This window comes from Columba livia, chromosome 1 (genome assembly GCF_036013475.1).
Source record: "Columba livia isolate bColLiv1 breed racing homer chromosome 1, bColLiv1.pat.W.v2, whole genome shotgun sequence".
NCBI lineage: Eukaryota > Metazoa > Chordata > Aves > Columbiformes > Columbidae > Columba > Columba livia.
Window position 1 is genome coordinate 30626031 of NC_088602.1, and position 16937 is coordinate 30642967.

The 16937-nt window shown below is 42.0% G+C and overlaps 2 long non-coding RNA genes across 68 annotated transcripts in view; one reads left to right on the forward strand and one right to left on the reverse strand.

Moving 5' to 3' along the window:
- The window catches only part of LOC102090459 (uncharacterized), a 95821-nt gene extending 81719 nt beyond the window's left edge, over window positions 1-14102 (reverse strand). For 4 of the 41 annotated variants that reach the window (XR_010470489.1, XR_010470479.1, XR_010470491.1 and 1 more), the window contains exons 1-6: window positions 13235-13739; window positions 11784-11903; window positions 8470-8544; window positions 5818-5882; window positions 2896-3121; window positions 2700-2781 (exon numbers count right to left, since the gene is read on the reverse strand). This is a non-coding gene — a long non-coding RNA (uncharacterized LOC102090459). Of the gene's footprint in view, window positions 1-2252; window positions 3122-5817; window positions 5883-8469; window positions 8545-11783; window positions 11904-12551; window positions 12810-13081; window positions 13113-13234 lie in introns of those variants that run through there. The other 37 variants (XR_010470467.1, XR_010470449.1, XR_010470468.1 and 34 more) reach the window with 30 other exon arrangements.
- Window positions 1-16937, forward strand: part of LOC102090642 (uncharacterized) — a 105034-nt gene that overhangs the window by 37018 nt on the left and 51079 nt on the right. For 3 of the 27 annotated variants that reach the window (XR_010470537.1, XR_010470513.1, XR_010470511.1), the window contains one exon: window positions 11997-12547. The exons of 23 other annotated variants lie outside the window; for them this stretch is intronic. This is a non-coding gene — a long non-coding RNA (uncharacterized LOC102090642). The remainder of the gene's footprint in view (window positions 1-11996; window positions 12548-16937) is intronic. One more of the 27 variants, XR_010470521.1, reaches the window with a different exon arrangement.

Genomic DNA, 16937 nt, shown 5'->3' on the forward strand with positions numbered 1-16937 from the left:
GACTTAAAACAAACAATAGCACGATGGTGTCATTCACAGAGGATGTAGAGAGGTTTTGTGAAGACCACAACCTGAATATAAAAAAAACCCTACTAACAAAAGACCAATAGTTGTAACTGGAAATAAAGAACCGAGGGCACTGCTGAATAAAATTTTCATGCAGTATATCTGCTTATGAATGGAAAAGAAGATGGGAGGAGGTATATGAAACACATAAAACATTGTTTTTCCTATAAACATTGTGAAATGAAAAATTTATTTCATGTCACATCTATTACTAAATTATTGCAGCTATCTATGGTACTACATTTTGACTTTCAAGGGTTGAAGAAAAACAATGTTGGTGAGGTCATAATATGACGAGTGCCTCATTCAACATAAACAAAAACATGCTACAGCCAGCTTGAAGACAGGACAGTCACAATTCACACCAAGTGCAAACAGCAGCAGAGAAAAAGATCTCACAACTTACAGCTACTATCATGCTGGATGTTCAGGCACATTCCTTTGCTCCTCCTTAGTGCACAGAAACAGGGCTATCGCCTCGATTTGCCACTAAAGGAAACTCAGTCTCTCTGCTGCAGTTTCATATTCCAGCTCTTGAAGTATTCCCAAGTCCACACAATGTGTAGCTGTGTAGCAAATGCCCAATCCCTATATTCCACATCAACTCCCTGTCTTGATATCTGCTTTCTTGCCTCTCTCCTAGCTTCAGTCATTTACAGCATGGGCTAAGCCAACGAAACAATCAGATCAGGTGCTCAGTGATGGGGGTTAGCAGCAGTGAGTAGTGGAGAGCTGGTTACACCAGGAGACAGCTCAGAGTTCCTTTTCTTCCCAATAATATTTGTAGTAGTACTACTGCAAGCAGAACCTAAGTGTGCCCCAGCATTATCTCCTTCAAAGTACTAGGAAGCTGACATCTCAGGAAGCAGAAGCAGTCACCTCTAGGTGATCTGCCTCAGTAGATACTTACAAAACATCCACGGGATTCCTCACACCCCGCTCACTAGCACGTCATTTTCCTCTCTTTTCTCTTCTGAAACCAGACCTATTCTGAGGCACCTCTTTTGACCTGGTTCAGGACTGGGCGGGTGCAGCTGGAGGGCCATGTTTGAGAGCTTTTTGCAATCACCTCATCTCCCTCTCCTTTTCTCTCTTTTACCCAACTCAGTGCAAGTAAGAATAACTATGGCCAATAGGATGTAGAAGGCGAAAACAGTAATCCATTAGGTCTGAACATTTTAAAACCAAAATATGCTGATCAAGATTTTTTATGCAAAATGAAACATCCAATGTTCTCAAATCTTGATTTAATTTCAGATTAAAAAAAAAATCTCAATTTTATATTGCAAAATCTAGAATCTAGAATCACTTTTAAGTTTTTAAACTAGTTTATACAGGTAATTCACAACTAGTTAACAAGCCTTCTTCAAAGCCCATATACTCCCCTCTAACAGAAAATAATTGGAGAAAAACACTTATTGAAAGTTTTAAACTGAAATGTACCATATATTCAGTGCAATGAGAAATACCAGTAGTTATGCATTTTTTTCTCCTTTCGGGCGTATTTTTGCTGTCCACTTTTGTTTTTTCAAATTGAACTCTTTAGTCTGCTTTTGATGTGAGTTTATGATTTCTTCTTTGTTCTTACTCTTTCTTCAAACTACTTTAATTTCATGTTGCTCTTGTGCCAAGCAAAAAAAATATATAAATATATATATATCCCGTCCTCCTTAATCTTTACTTACCAATTATTATCTGTGTCCATACTCCATGGGAAAGGATCTCTAATTGTTCTAACATACAACTCCTCTAGACCTTTACAGCCCCTTAATAATTATCCACAAATTCAACAATATTTCTAGTTCTTCCATTTTTCAGATACTAAGATGCCATTGAAAACATTCTTGTATTTGAATACCAGTAAGGAAATACAGCGTCATAAAAAAGGGCATGGAGTTTATAATACCCCTTTTGTTATACAGGGAAAACACCTACATGTAGTTTTTGCTCATTTGGATATAAAAATAGAAGTCATAGCAATGACTGTACCCATAGCTACAAGAAAAGAACTTCCTCCTTAATCCAAGCATAGATATTTATAGTTATTTTGGGTGAATCCACTGACATATGATATGGGTAATTACTATTGATTAAGCACCAAGTACTTGGGTACAATAAAATATATATTTCCTGCCTAAGCCTATAGTTAATGAGCATGCATGATCAAATCCACTCATAATGCCAGATTAGTTTCATTTAATTTAATCAAGTTACATTGACACAAGCGTATATTTATTAACATTTCAGTGTTCAACTCAGCAAAACAATTATGTTAGTAAATCTGTTTGCAATATCTACACAAATATTGGTGGTATTAACAGTTTTTATAGATCTATAAATTTCAAAAAATTTCTGAGTGAAAATATAGAGCAAGTCAGAGACACTATTCTGAAAATAAAGAAAAACAAATTAAAACTCCCTACCTAATAGCAGTATGGAAGGACTCCAGGTTCACCTGGTGAATTACTCAAGAATAATGAAATCCTTAATGGACATATAGTATACATTTTCTAGAAAGAACTGAAGTCAGCTGACGTAATTTAAACCTCTTGGTTCACCTTTTTATCAGTATTAGTTTGTCAACATCAGTAAAGACTAACTATTGAAAAATTCAATCATTTCAATGTACTTACAGCTGAATTTTCTCATCATGTGACCAACTATCCACAAAGTCTCAGTGCCATTAAGAAGTTTTGAGGAATATATTATTTGGTACTGCCAAAAAAACATAATTAAAAGAACGCATGTAAATTATATTACTTTTCCAATTAGAAATGTTTTATGATTATTTCATGTCTAAAGTACATTTGGGGGAAAAGCAGGACTTACATTATCCCAAAAGGCAGGTTCCAGCACAATCAATGATACACTGACAGAATTCACAGTAAGGAGTCACAGTAGCGTCCTGATCTTGCAACAGAACTTTCACAAAAAAACCCTGCACTATTGTAGAATCTCCTTAATTTCAATAGGGCCCTACCCAGACATAATCAGTTACAGAGTCCGCCCATGTGGGAGTAACAACAGTGAAAACAGGACCTGTTCCTTCACACACCTGCAAAAATATTGGGATAAAAAAAAATCAAATTAGTAACATGCAGCAAAACCTACTGATAGCCTGTTTTATTACAGCATTTAGCACATAATAAAGGAGTTCCATACATATTTAAGGTGCATATTATTTATAGGAATTTTTAGCTCCCTCTTTTAAAGAATGTTGGCTTAAAATTGCTTAAGAATTTTATATGTAGTGACAGCACATTATGGGAGCTTTTACTGATATGTATTTGAAATATAAAACTTTAATTATTATTTTCTATAAAGAAATTAGCCTAATTTATTTGGTCTATGATGCAACTCACTTTTCAGTGCTTAAGCTTTCTTAAAATCTGTCCCACAACACCCATTCTGAGGACACAGCATAGGCCTGTGAATTTACGGAGGTCTTCATGATCATGAAAGTATCTGACCACATATAGCAGCATGCAAGACCAAGGTCTTCGAAAACACATGGAAAAAGGTAGCTTAATATTTGTCATTTTTAGACTAAAAAGGATCGTTTTTTTTAAAACAAAAAATCCTTACGAAAATCAACTATAAGTAATTATTTAAAACACAGGAAGCATACAACATAATGTTAAACAAGAATATATCACCACTTCACTGTTCACACCAAACTTAACACTCATTATTTGACCTTACTGTTCTTATTAAAAGCACATCTATGTTAAACTTGAAAAGGAAAATACTATAAGTTACAATGTTTTTATATACTATAAAGCATTTAAAACCAGGTTAGTCAGAGGTTCCACGAAATAATGTAACAGGTGACACTGTGCAAGAGTATTGGTGGATAAAGGTTGTAAGAACAACCACTAGATCCTAGAAAGATGCTGAAGACATTTCTTCATTCCTTTAATACAGACAGCATTAGGGAAACAACAATTAAAAAAAAAAAAAAAAAAAAGCTGGGATCTAACAGAAGAATCAAAGAATCAGAAGATGCACATAAAGGGAATGCAGTCTTTTATTTTTTCACCAGTTGTTCTCTTACTGGCTTTGATTTAGTGAAACAACAGACATGAAAATAAGCATAAAATGGATAAGAGCATCGCAGTTCTTCATTCCTTCCTGCCAGGCTGATGGTTTTCAACTGGGCAGAAGGACAAATGAAAATATTTAAAATACATATTTCAAACATCATGACAAATTTCAAGGCAGTTGTCTTACCATATTGGATTTGGAGTGTTTTTTCTCATGTACTGCTTTTAAATTTTTTGTTTCATATGCATGACTCTTAGGCTTCTGTTATTCTGAGAAATTCAACTGTTTCTAAAGAGCAGTGCTATAGTGCTAAGTTCTGTTTAAAAACTGGTTCCCATCTACCATGACACAGAAAATTTAAAAATATCAGACATCTGCCAAGTTAGTGCTGTCTACCTGAGCCTGCAAAGTGAGTGAGCCAATATCTCTGTCAAGTGTAATCTGCCCATTTCTCACTGAGAAGAAAGGACAGACCATACCTTTCAGGACAATCATGTAGCTACAGATTTAGCATTTCCCAAGTCGCAATACAATGTGGTAACTTGATGCAGACAGATCCTAATATTGTTTTCTGTCCCTGTGCCTAGCTTCACATCTTTCTTCACAAAGGAAGTTAATTGGAATACAATGCATGTTTCCTGTACTGTTCCAAGAGTGTAGGTTGTAGGATGGGTCAGGGACACATAGCTGCAGTCCAAATTACAGTCAGTTTCTGGGGCGAGCTGAAAATACAGTTTTACAATTTTGACAGTCTAAGGAATAGCTCAGAGCTGCCATCCAGTCAAAGAAATTAAATATACTGAAGCTGTCTCAACAGTTCCCTTCTCTGACGTGGACAGGAAAAACATGCATCTAACCCAGGTATAGAAACTACTATAAAATGGAATGATTCATAAATGTTTTGGGAGACTACAAGGCCCTGGCAAAAACACTATTTTTTTTTTTTCAGGACTAGCAGAGGTAATGAAGTCTAGTTTCCTATCAGCATGCTTGTATGTGCCACCAACACTCTTGTGCAGTAATCGCAGGCTGACACTATCCTGGCTGGTTTCCCCTTCCCTTCCAAACAGATTTCCCTAAATTCCTGCAGAAAACACCAGCTTCTGACTTTTCTCAAAGAAAAAGAGGCAGCTCACACTGTGGCTAGGTCTGAGCTACACATGCGTTAACTGGCAGACTAACAAAGCATGCTGACTGGCAAGTCAACAGGCTGAATAGAACAGAAACTTTCTGGATCCATGCTGCAGCTTTTTCTACCCCGGGAGCACAAATCTGAGTCCCTTTTCTACTCCCACCTGCTAAATTTCACTCAAATGGTAGAAACGTGACTTTGTGACTTCTGTCTCTATATCAAATGCAGCTGAAATTAAGTGGTGGATTCAAAAGTTATTAGGAGACAACACAATCCTGTATATCTTGTTTTGTTCAAAAATTGGGCATGAAAACATTGTAGCATAATCACTGTGAAAATAACTGATTAATTTTATGTCACTTATTGTTTTCATTCAGGAGTTACACCACAAACTCAGTTATAACAGAACACAGATTTTTACATGGTGATAGCATAAATGAATCCAGAACATGTAGAAATTGTTTCAATAAAATTGGCTTTGTTTTGACACTGTGAACAGGGCCCTAAATACATGCTGCTTCATAAACGTGAAAACGTAACAGAAATAGAATTTTATATCTATTTTTTGAACTTACCAAAACTGCACTTGACTGCCCTTCATGAAGATCCCCACTTCTCTTCCAATTCCATGCTGCCTCTCCTAAGGCTCAAGAAAAGTTCAGTGATACATAGCTCAATAAAAGAACAGTGACATTAAGTCTAATGAATCTTTTCAGTATACCTGGACTTTCATGGGATTTTTTCTTGGTTTTTGAGTTTTGTTTTGTTTTTCTAGAACAAGCATACTTATTTTTACAGAATCACTTTAAAATCCTGATCCTACTGCCTGGATCCGGATCCTGAAATCTCAATTTAGAGAATAATTTTTAATAATACGCAAGTTCCAGTTCCCCTTTTCATCAATGGCATCCACAATGCTCTGCTTACCCTTTCTACTCCTCTAGCACTAAATTTTGACTTGTATGTTTCTCACCAAAAAGGCATTGTTGAAATCAGAGCGGTTTATTTGTTGTTGGATTCCAGGAAGTGATGGAAGTAGGAAACTGAAAAAAAGTGTAATGACCTCTCCAAAACTTCAGTAAAGAGAGACAAAGAATAGTCAGTGTGGAAAAGTTAATAGAAAACTGGACATTAGAGGAGAGGTTAGCAGGAACAATGGGTATAAGAAGAGTCAGGGAAGTGAAAGTGATTTAGCCAAAAAGAAGACTGAATAAAAGAAACAAAATTATCTTCTTAGCAGAGCAACGAGAATGGGATTTTCAAAACTGTTTGACATCGGCTTATCTTTTCTTCTATTGAAGTAAAAGTACATCAATTCCAAAAATGCTTTAGGAAAACCTTTAAGCCACTTAACTTGAACCATTTCACTTTAAGCATGTGGAATATCTAAACTCAGCTCAGCTAAACAACTGAAGAAGTGCTTACATTTGAAAACAAATGTAAATTATCGTGTAATCATTCCCTATGCCTGTAGTATCAAGCACGAATTCAAATCTGAGCCCATACTCCTTACTCTGCAAATATGCAGACTCACACTTAGGCACTAGTCTGGACTGAGCCTACCCGTTATCAGATGGGCAAAGTCAAGTACAAGAGCGAGAGACTAATGTGGATTCTAACTCTTCCCTCAAAAGCCATACTCATGCAAGTATTGAGACTTAAGTACAAGATTAATTGTTTGATGAAGCAGAATGTAAATAATTAAGTGCTTAAAGTTAATTCAAGAATTAAGTCTCAAGAAGAAAACTAAAGAAAGAGTGACTGAGAAAGAAAAAAGAAATACATTGTTGAATCTGTAGTAAAAATAAATGACCTCTGGGTTATATCTCAATGCACTCTGCCTGAAAACTACTGCTTCTTTCTGGCTTAAGTATTAAATATTATTAATACACTAAATGGTAAATAACTGGCAAAGGTTAAATTACTTCAGAGTTTGGTAACAGTACTAAAGTAATTCTTAACACAGGCTGCAGTTCAGTTATTGGTACAAAGGGCTCACCATCTCTTTTGCTTTTTGCAAACACATTTGCCCTTCCAAACCCAACCTGGTAAACAGCTGGGAAAGGGTTAACATCCCATATTCCAATCTCTATGGTAACAACCACAGAGAGAGAAGAGAAAACATGGAAATCATAAGATGCTATTAGGTTCTGTCCCTTTCACTCCTTACTCTGCAATACAGTTACTAAAGCAAAATAGAAATTAAGCCACTTTTTGAGATCAAGAAGTGAATTAAAAAAGGTCTGGGGCATCTCTCAGCACCCTGTGAACTTCTAAACACTACGATCTGGATAATTTTGTGCACTGCTATTTTAAGCTGTCATGTATCTAAATGACCAGAAAGCTAATATCAACACTAAACAATTATATTCTTACACACCCTGCTACCAATATTCCACCCTTTATCTATAGCTGTAAAAAAGGAAACTCCCTGTTTTTAAGAAGTGTGCTTAATAAATCCACACATACAAGAGTCATTACTTGATGAAAGTAGGGCGTTAAGAGAGTAAGTTAGAGACAGGATTAGTTCCTCTGTGGATACAGTCACTTTTTCATAAAATGGTTGAATACAACAATGTTTTGTTTTTCTCAGGAGAATTATGAGCATTACTAAAATTTTATAAATGTTTTGAAGCTCAGATTTCAAAATTTCCCAGAAATTAAGAAACTAGAGAAGCTAATGAACAACTTACATCAAGCTGCCTGAAAATAAATAAATTCAACTGCATAAGAGGAAACAAATTATTACTAGCTAAAGCATTTCCAGATCCCTCACTCCTGCATTCATTTCAGTAGCATTTAATTTAAATGTAGGCATATATATCTGCAAAGTTTAGGCTTCAATCTTTCAAACAATTCCACATATCTGAACTTCACTCCTCTAAGTAGTGCTACTAATAAAACTACTCATGTGAACAGAGTTAAGCACATGCACAAGATGAAGGCTAAACCAACTAATAGAGAAATTAGCTAATGAATTCAGAGTATCACTAACTTATTCCTTTTGAAAAGTCAAGGACATCTAAGAAGATAGCAAAGCTTGAGAAATTAACAGCTGAAATACTTGGGAGAGGAGGAGAAATTAGATTATGGTCCCAGCAATTACCCTACAAAAAAAAATATCTAACTTCAATACCTATTAAATAGCAAAATCAATGCTAGGAAGAAAAAAAATTATAGAGCATCCCCTCAACTTAATAGGCATGACAACCACACTATTTTCTCACCATTTGATGAGTCCTCTTCAGTTCAAAGCTGAAGTTCATGGGTGCTGTGGAGAAGATCACTTGGCAACTGCTCTGCTGTAATTAATCCATGAATAAAGAATAGGCTTCAGTTTTCACAGATACCAAGCCAGCACTTTTCACAACGACTAAATTCATAAAAATATTAAAATATTTAGAAGTTACAGTTAGGCCACATTGGCAAAACCTTACCATGGAACCTAGGTTTAATAACAAATCTTTCTTAAATCCTCAGGGATATGTTCATTATTATGAGTCAGGCCTATAGCTATGTTAGAGTCAACATTACAATATCTGAATGAAATACAGTAAATCAAACATTTTGACTACACCATTAGTCTTTATGCTACATTGAGCATTTTAGAGGTTGAAAAAGAAAAGTTAAATTGAAAGGTGGCTACTGAAAAATTGGGAGGTAGTCTACAGTACAAAACCTGCTAGGTTTTCTTTCATCTGAAGTTTATAGGAAATCTAATAAAGCAGATGCAACTTCTAAACCAGCACATACTTCTTGCAGTCCTTACTGCCTACAGAAGCATCCCTAGATCAGGTCTATACCGGCAAATTCAGAACCCTGTTTTCACCGTACAATAGTAAATGCTGTACACTTCTGTCCTTTCTGGATTACAACCCCTGTCATTGCTAGCAGACTGAAATTGTGAAAGTAATGAATTCCAAATCCTATATTTGTTAGGATAAATCAGAGACTGAATGGCTACAGAAGGAAACTCATACATGAAAGAGGATGTTCAACTACAGTTACAAGGCTATTAAACTGAAACTTTAAACTTCAACTGATATCAAACTTACAGAGAAGGTCTGAAGTGAGGCTTATATGAACCTGTAACAGGGATCTAGAAGGCTGGATGAGCACCAGGTGCAAGGCAGGGCTCATATTAGAAAAATAAGTTTAAAAAATGTTTGAATTCCCGTGGGATGTATGTCCATATGCCATATAAACACAGAATACCAAAGTAATACGTAGATGTGCAGTTACTGAAAAAAGATTATTATTATTATTACTACATGTGGATCTATCTTGCCCTCCAACTAGTCTAACTTACCTAGGAAATGGACCAGATGAAGGTCATGAAATAATATGCAAGTACCCAGGCAAGCCAAAGAACCTAACTAAAAAGTTACATGGTAACGACACAATGCCGGCTTTTATTACAACAAATTCCTCTAATCCTCATGGTTGTAAAATAAATCTTAAAAACACACAGCAAGGTAATTTGTAAAGTAATATGTGCCTGAGTCAGAAGACAGCCTCCAGCCTTCTAATCACCCCTAACTAGGCTATAAGCTTCCGTGACATTTTGGCAGAGAAGTACCTTGCTTTGGTTTTGCCACCTCTCAACTGGACCTAGGCAATTCAGTATATCCAAGTATGAAACTGGATACTCCAAACTCTGTAAACTCCAAATACAGGAAGCTGAGAGGATGTCACCTCAGCAATGTGGTTTATTGTAAGTCACTCTCTTCCACTCTATACTCATTTTCCCTAGGATTTTAAATTACAAATACAGGGTCTCAAGATCCTCCAGGGCCTAAATCCATGATTCCTAAAGAAATGCCTACTAAGTCTCTAGACTGCATCCAGTTGTCAACAGTTTCCCTCTTCTGACATAAGAGAACTTGTGCAAAAAACAGGAAGAAGCTATGATTTCTAGAGACAGAACTTTCTCAGGGCTGGTGCAAATATATGGAATTAATGTGCCTAAGAGCTAAGGGCCATCAGAAACCTAACTGCATTTTGCTTGAAGAACAAAACGTCACTTTGACCTTGCCTCACTAACATAAATACATAACACATATATGGAAGAAAAGACAAATAAAATAAGCTGAAAACATTCAGCTGTACATGCGACTTCCCCTGGTGACAAGAGAATAGATAATACGACAAACGCTCGTCCTGTCACTTATTACAGCACGAGGAGATTCTCTGACAATGCAATGACATGTTCCAAGGATAAGAATGTATAATAGAGGACAAGCACTACTAGAAGGTGTCCAGGTAGTGCTGTAACGACAACTGTGTGAGGAAAGGAGTCCTTTATAGAAACTGCAGCTTAACCTTGTATTTGCTACCACAGCAGATAAGACTTCTACCATTCTGATGAGCCCAAGTTGTCTGGAATGGAAATTTGATCTAAAGAACTGACATCACTTTTGGTGAGGCTCAAAAGCCCTTTCCTCTCTTTTCCACCCTCAGCTGGGTTCCTGCTGTGACTTTTTGGCTTCCCTAGTCACTGAGAAAACAAACTGATGACCCTCGCCCAGATGCTACAGTCAGAGAATGCAATATCCACCTTGTATTACATAGATTTTCAGACTATGGCAATTGTCTTTCTCACTTTTTCTGATACTCAGTTAAATATTTACCCATTCTGATCCTCAAATTATTATAACAGTGCATTATGTAACTTAAGTCCCAGAAATATGAATGGAAGATGTAAATCAAGATAATTACATTAGGTTTATGTTTTGTGCAGTCTTAAGTAATACCGAGAATAATGATTGTGTAATATCACTATTAGCTTCTTAAGTCTGAAATACAAGAGCATAATAATGAAGAGAACTACTCAGTGTGCTTACACATAATAATATACATTTCAGTCTGTACAGTATTGGGACTTATGTGCATTAAGTATGGAATCTGAGAGCAAATATTGGATATTAGAGGGTGTAAAAATCACACTTTCATTAAAAATCTTAATGAAACCTTAGGAATGACATCTGAAAGAACAATAGTGTGATTCATACAAGAGGATACCGTATCCTGTTAAACAGAATGACATACTATCATCTATATCTTATTCTAATATGAAAAATGGGTAGAAAAATGGGTGAAAAATAATAACTAAAATTATTTTACGGCAAAACTATACATAATCTAAGTACAGAGAAGTGGTATCAGCAACAACATAATTTTATATTTTTCTTTACTGTTTTCACTGCTATTCCTACTGCAAATCCCTGTTCTCACAGGCACATAACCTTCAGAAAAAAAACAGAAGACATTTGCTACCATTCTTTCCAGTCGAAAGGCACACTTTCTGAAAATTTCACGCATGGTAATTTTAATAAAATAACAGCAAAAATGTAAAAATACTTCAAATAATTTATATTTTCTCCTTTTTAACAGAAAGGTTTTACAAAGTGAAGTTTTTTCATCTAATTTTCACTGAGAACTTGCCTTAAAAAATTAGTAATCAATTTCTCTAGCAATACTGAACTTGAAATCCAAGGAAAATATAGTGACATAAATGTATATTAGCTATATAATTACTTACATGTTGCCTTTGACTACTTTTTCACTAAGGAGCTCCAGAGTTACATATTTTCTGAGTAGCAGCCGTTTTCGTAGCCATGATGGTCTAAGCTTTTTGAGCCCAAAAGCTTGCTGTTTTCTACTGTGTCAGTTGGTGTAAAAAAAAAAAAAAAAAAAAAAAAAAGACAGAAATTACCTCTCCGTTCAAAACTTGTTCTGCTTATATTTTTGTCAGTGTAGCTGTAAAAGGGAGCAGTGGAAGCAAGAGAAGCATTAGGCCCTGAGCCTGCTAACGTTCGTCTGCAAGTAGTCCAACTGAGTCTGAGAGGACCAGCTCACAGACGTGCAGGGAAGATTTTGAAAGTCAGTGGGAACAGAGCTCCCAAACTCTCATTATGTACTTTTGAAAATCTTTGCCCAAAGTCATGGGAACAACTGCTCGCAGATCTGAGGCCTCGGCTTTTGACTGCTTTCCTTTCCCTTTTAAAAAGCGGGACCAGATTAAAAAAAAAAAAAAAAAAAAAATACCACTGAAGTAAAAAATCGAGAGGAGCCGCTCGCACGCTCGCAAGGATGCGTTGGGTCTGTACAAAGGCAGGGGTCGGCACAGCCCGCGGAGAGCTCACACACGGGAGAGAATCCCTCAGCAGTCAAAAGTCAAGTGCAGACCGGTGCTTCGGGCGGCACCGCAGCCTGCCTGCCCTCCCTGGCTTTCCGCAGCCAGCGACCTCCATCTCGGTTTCCCCGTCTGTGAAATGGGGACAGGAGCGCTAACCCAACTATCAGGTACCTTATGATCCGTCACAACTTGGGTCCGGGGGAGGGGGGGAGGTGGGTTCGGCGTGAAAATGAAAGTTCACGTTTGTCCCCCCGAGCATTGCGAGCAGCCGAGGCGGGAGCGCTCTCAGAGTTGAACCTCGCTCCGTCAAGTTCCTCGGAGAGATATTTTTTTTCAAATGACCAGCATACGGCACTCCGGGCCCAATCTGCCCTAAGAGATGCGCCCACACAGCCCCGCTCAGCTTCGCTCCGCCAGAGGCTGTTCGCAAGCCCGGGCGGGGGCGGGGAGGGGTGGTGGTTGGGGCGGGAGGTGGGGAGGGGGGGTCGCGGGGCCGCTGCCGCCGCGGCGGGCGGGAGCGGGGCCGCTGCCGCGGAGCCGGTGCGGCGGAGCGCGTGAGGCGGCGGGAGGGGGAGGGGGAGCGGCGGCTGCTAGGGCGGGATCGGGCCCGCGGGTGCCTCCGCGCGATGTGGGCAAGCGCCGAGCGCTTCGAACCCTCCGGCTGCGGCGGGGTGCGCGCCTGGGGCGGGGGGGGTTGCAACCTGAGCGCTGCGGGAGCCGCGGGGGTCCTCGAAGGCGCGGGGGGGGGGAGGCGCTCTTCATATTTTCCTCAGGCGCACATCCCCCACCCCCGCCGGCTTCCTTTCCCTACCTTCCCAAAACGCGCTGCCCCCCCCCTCCCGCGGCGCCTTTACCTTGACAAGTCCGCGGGGCCGGCGGAGGTCTCGCTCCCCCTCTCTCTCCCACACACATCTCTAACGCGCCACCTCTCCCCCACGGGCCGGGATTCCGGGTGACATTTCTCTCTCCCCTCTCATTCTCTCTCCCTGTCTCTCCCCCCCTTCTCCTCCTTCCCCCCCCTCCCCATTAGTGGCGGTTGGGTTGGTAGCGCGGGAGCGCGCGCTAGCGGGGAGGGCGTGGAGCGCGCGCTGGCTGCGAGCGGGGGGAGTGCGGGGGGGGTGGAGGGGGAGGGGCGGCATTGACAGCGAGCGCCGTGTCCGTAGCGCTGCCTCAGCCCGAGCCGCGCTCCCCCCGCCAGCCCCCCCTCCCTTCCCGGCATGCCCCAGGGCAGCGGGGCTGGCTCTAACGAATTTGAATGAAGAGCCCTGCTCTTTCGGCGCCATTTTCGAGTGATGCCCGATCGCATCGCTGCCGCGGGGGAGCCGCGGCTCGCGGGGCCGCCCGCCGCCTGCTGCCAAAAGTCACCTCCCTCCGCCCCCCCCTCCTTTCCCCCTCGCCGCCGCTACCACCGCCGCCACCACCGCCGCCGCGCTTCGGAGCGGGTGCCGCCACCGGCATAGGCGGTAAGAGCCGGGGAGACCGGGCGCGGCTGGGGCAGAGGGAACTGGGCGGGCGAGGGAAGCCCGTCTTCGGAAAGCGGGGGCAACCTGTGACCTGCCGCCGCCCTCTTGCCGGGGAAAGTCGCCTCAGGAGCCCGGCGGGCAGCAGGCGGAAGGCTCCCGGAGGCGGCAGCAGGTCTCGCCGCTGGCTCCTGGGCGGATCTGTCACTCGCCTCCCTCAGCCTCAGAGGGTGGGAGCGGGCGGGGAGCGGCTGCCTCCTCCGGCAGGTAACCCCGCTTCTCCGGGGCGGCGGCGGGCAGCATCTCACCCTAGCGGGGATCCCGGGAGCCCCGCTTCCCACCCCCGGCGGCCCGCCCCGGGGGACAGCGGCGCGGAGGCCGGCGGGGGGAGCTCGGGGCGGGCGGGAGGCGCGGGACAGCCGGAGCGGAGGGTCGCGTCGCGGCCCCGGTGTGCGCCCCGCTCTCCCGTGACATAACATGACAGGCTTTCCTCTGATCTCCCCCCGCTCCATGCCACCCCCACCCCCCCGCGGATCCCTCCCTCCCGCCTTCTCCCCCGCCTCTCCGCCGTGGAAATTTCGGAGCGGCGCTCGGGACACGGCGGCTCCTGCTTCCCAGCTCTGCAGCAGCAGCCAGGATGACTTCCCCACTTATATGCACATCTCCCTTTCTTGCTCCCCCTCCCACCACCCCTTCCTCTTTCCCCGTGTTTTCGTAACCCGGATTAATGCCCCTTCGCTCTTTCTCTTCCTCTCCCTTCTTTCCCCCTCCTCCCCCTCCCCCAAATGTGAGGACAACCTTCGCATTTTTCCTCTGCTTGTTTCCTTTCCATGTTAGCAGATTAACTTCTTCATTTAAGCGCTTTCTCCACCTCCCACTTAAGCGCTTGATTTCCCGTGTCACGATATCAGAGCTGCCTTTAGCAGAAACCTGGGTGACGGTTATGCTGCCACATGCTATCACATTTATCATCTCTGTCCCTTTGGGTATTAACGAAGGACCAAAGTGCTGTTCATCGCCTATTGCACAGGGCTATTTTTTTCCCCATATTAGCGTTAAAACGCGAGTTTCCTTCCTGAACTAGAGGGGGGAAATATAATCCGAGGCCATTTGAATCGTGCCAGCTATTTGTAGGTGTTTTTCTTCTCCTCCCACACACCCCAAAACCGAGTAAATACCCTCCCCGTAGATATCGCAGTATTAGACTGGGCTCGGAGCTGGCCATTCACCTCCTCTTCTCCGCCTACAAAATTCTCTGTCTCTGTCACCCGGGTCGCTATTTGTCATTGGCTTAGCTATTTTTTGGTGGCTGTTTCTATGTCATTTCTCGGTGGCCGGCAGCTTCTCGGTCTGTCGTAGCTGTACGAGCGCGATCGTGCTTATTGTGATAGGCGCCGAGACCGCTCTCTCAGTCTATCTGCCGAGCGATTCCCCCGCCGCACACACTTAATATGTGACACGGTGCCTTTTCCTTCACGACGCCGTTTAACCCTCTCGGGGCTGGGTTTGGCGTGGGCGCTCGCGTTTTCGGAGTTGCGCACACACACGCAAGACATCTTTTCGTGGCGGCGGTTCCCGAGTGGGAGCGCAGGCGGGGATAACGCGGGTAGGGAGCTCCATAGCAGCGCGGTGAGCGCTGGCAGGCCAACGGACTCCTTCCCAGCTACAATTTCTAGCGTTACTTTTTATTCCTCTTCCTACTTCCCTCTTCACTTTCGGCCGCCCGACCGTGGGGGGGTTAAATTATTTTTATTTTCTATTTTTTTGTTAGTGTTATGTTGTTTTGGAGGGGTTTTTTTTGGTATTTGTTTTCCGGAGGCAGGAAGGCGTATGGATAGTTTCCCCGATGCCGTGTGATCGGCGTGCACTCGGGGCTGCCGTCGAGCTGGCGGGCGCGCAGGATGCGCAGCGAAGGGGCAGCATCGGGCCCCCGTTAAGGCGTCCGTTCAGCAGATACCGGACCGGCTGCTGCCCCCCCTGGCTGGCTGCGAGGACGCGAGGCTGAGGATGGGAGGTTGGACCGGGTCACAGCCTTTCCCCGCTCCTCTCCCCCTACTTCCAACCCCCTTCCCCCCCCGCGCACATCCCTCCCCGGCGTTCAAAGCCAGACACGGCCGCCTTGCGCTGAGCACCCTCGCCGCTGAAAATAACGAGTTAACCGAAGAACGTAGGAGGGACGTAGAGAAGAGTTGGGGTGCAGAAGTGCTGTACAAAAGATTTCTGTGTACATGGCTGGGAGCGTGTAGTCTTAAAGTGAAATGCAAAACTTAGCTTTTCCAGCATGGCAACTGGATTGTGATTCAAGGTACACAGGTTTTTCTGCCTCGAATCCTTAGTTTCACTGGATTCTTTTAATCCACTACACAAATTACACCTTTTCAGTTATTTTTTCCTGGAAATAACTGCCTCGTTTGTCTCTGCAATTTGTACCTTTATGCCCTGATAACTAGAAAATTCAGTTTAATCTCTGAAACTGTGATACTAGTAAGATCCTATTGAAATTTAACACTTATTTCTTTAGATTTACATCGTTTCCTTCAGAATGCTTTCAGAAATGTTTTGAACAGTTAGTATGGGAATGTGCACAAAGCTGTTTCATTGTAGCTGTGTACACTTCGAAATATCAGGATTTGAAAAGATTTACACTATTCAACAGTGGAAGTGCGCTTACAGACACTGACTTTCACTTTCAAGGAAATAACTGTCCTGACTCAAAGCAAATTTAGAGAAAAATAAATCTATAATTCAGTATTGTACAGGTGCATATGCATTTTTCCCACTATTTGACAGACGTGTTCAGTAGCATACAATTTATACCTATTTTTATTTTAATAAAAATCTGTGCTTAGCACATATTCGACTACATAAAACAACTGTTCTTTTCAGCTTTTTTATTTATCAGCTGCACCATTCCCATATTTTACAATTACATAAGGGTGGGTGTGGCTAAAATGAAAGCAGTAAGCAATGTAATATCAATATGTAGTGTATGTTAAGTAGGTTTTCCTTTCTTATATTTGATGTACTCATTATTTTGAGATATTTGAGGAAAAAAATTCACATAGCTTAAATAGATTCTCGTAGAACTGCTTGCATT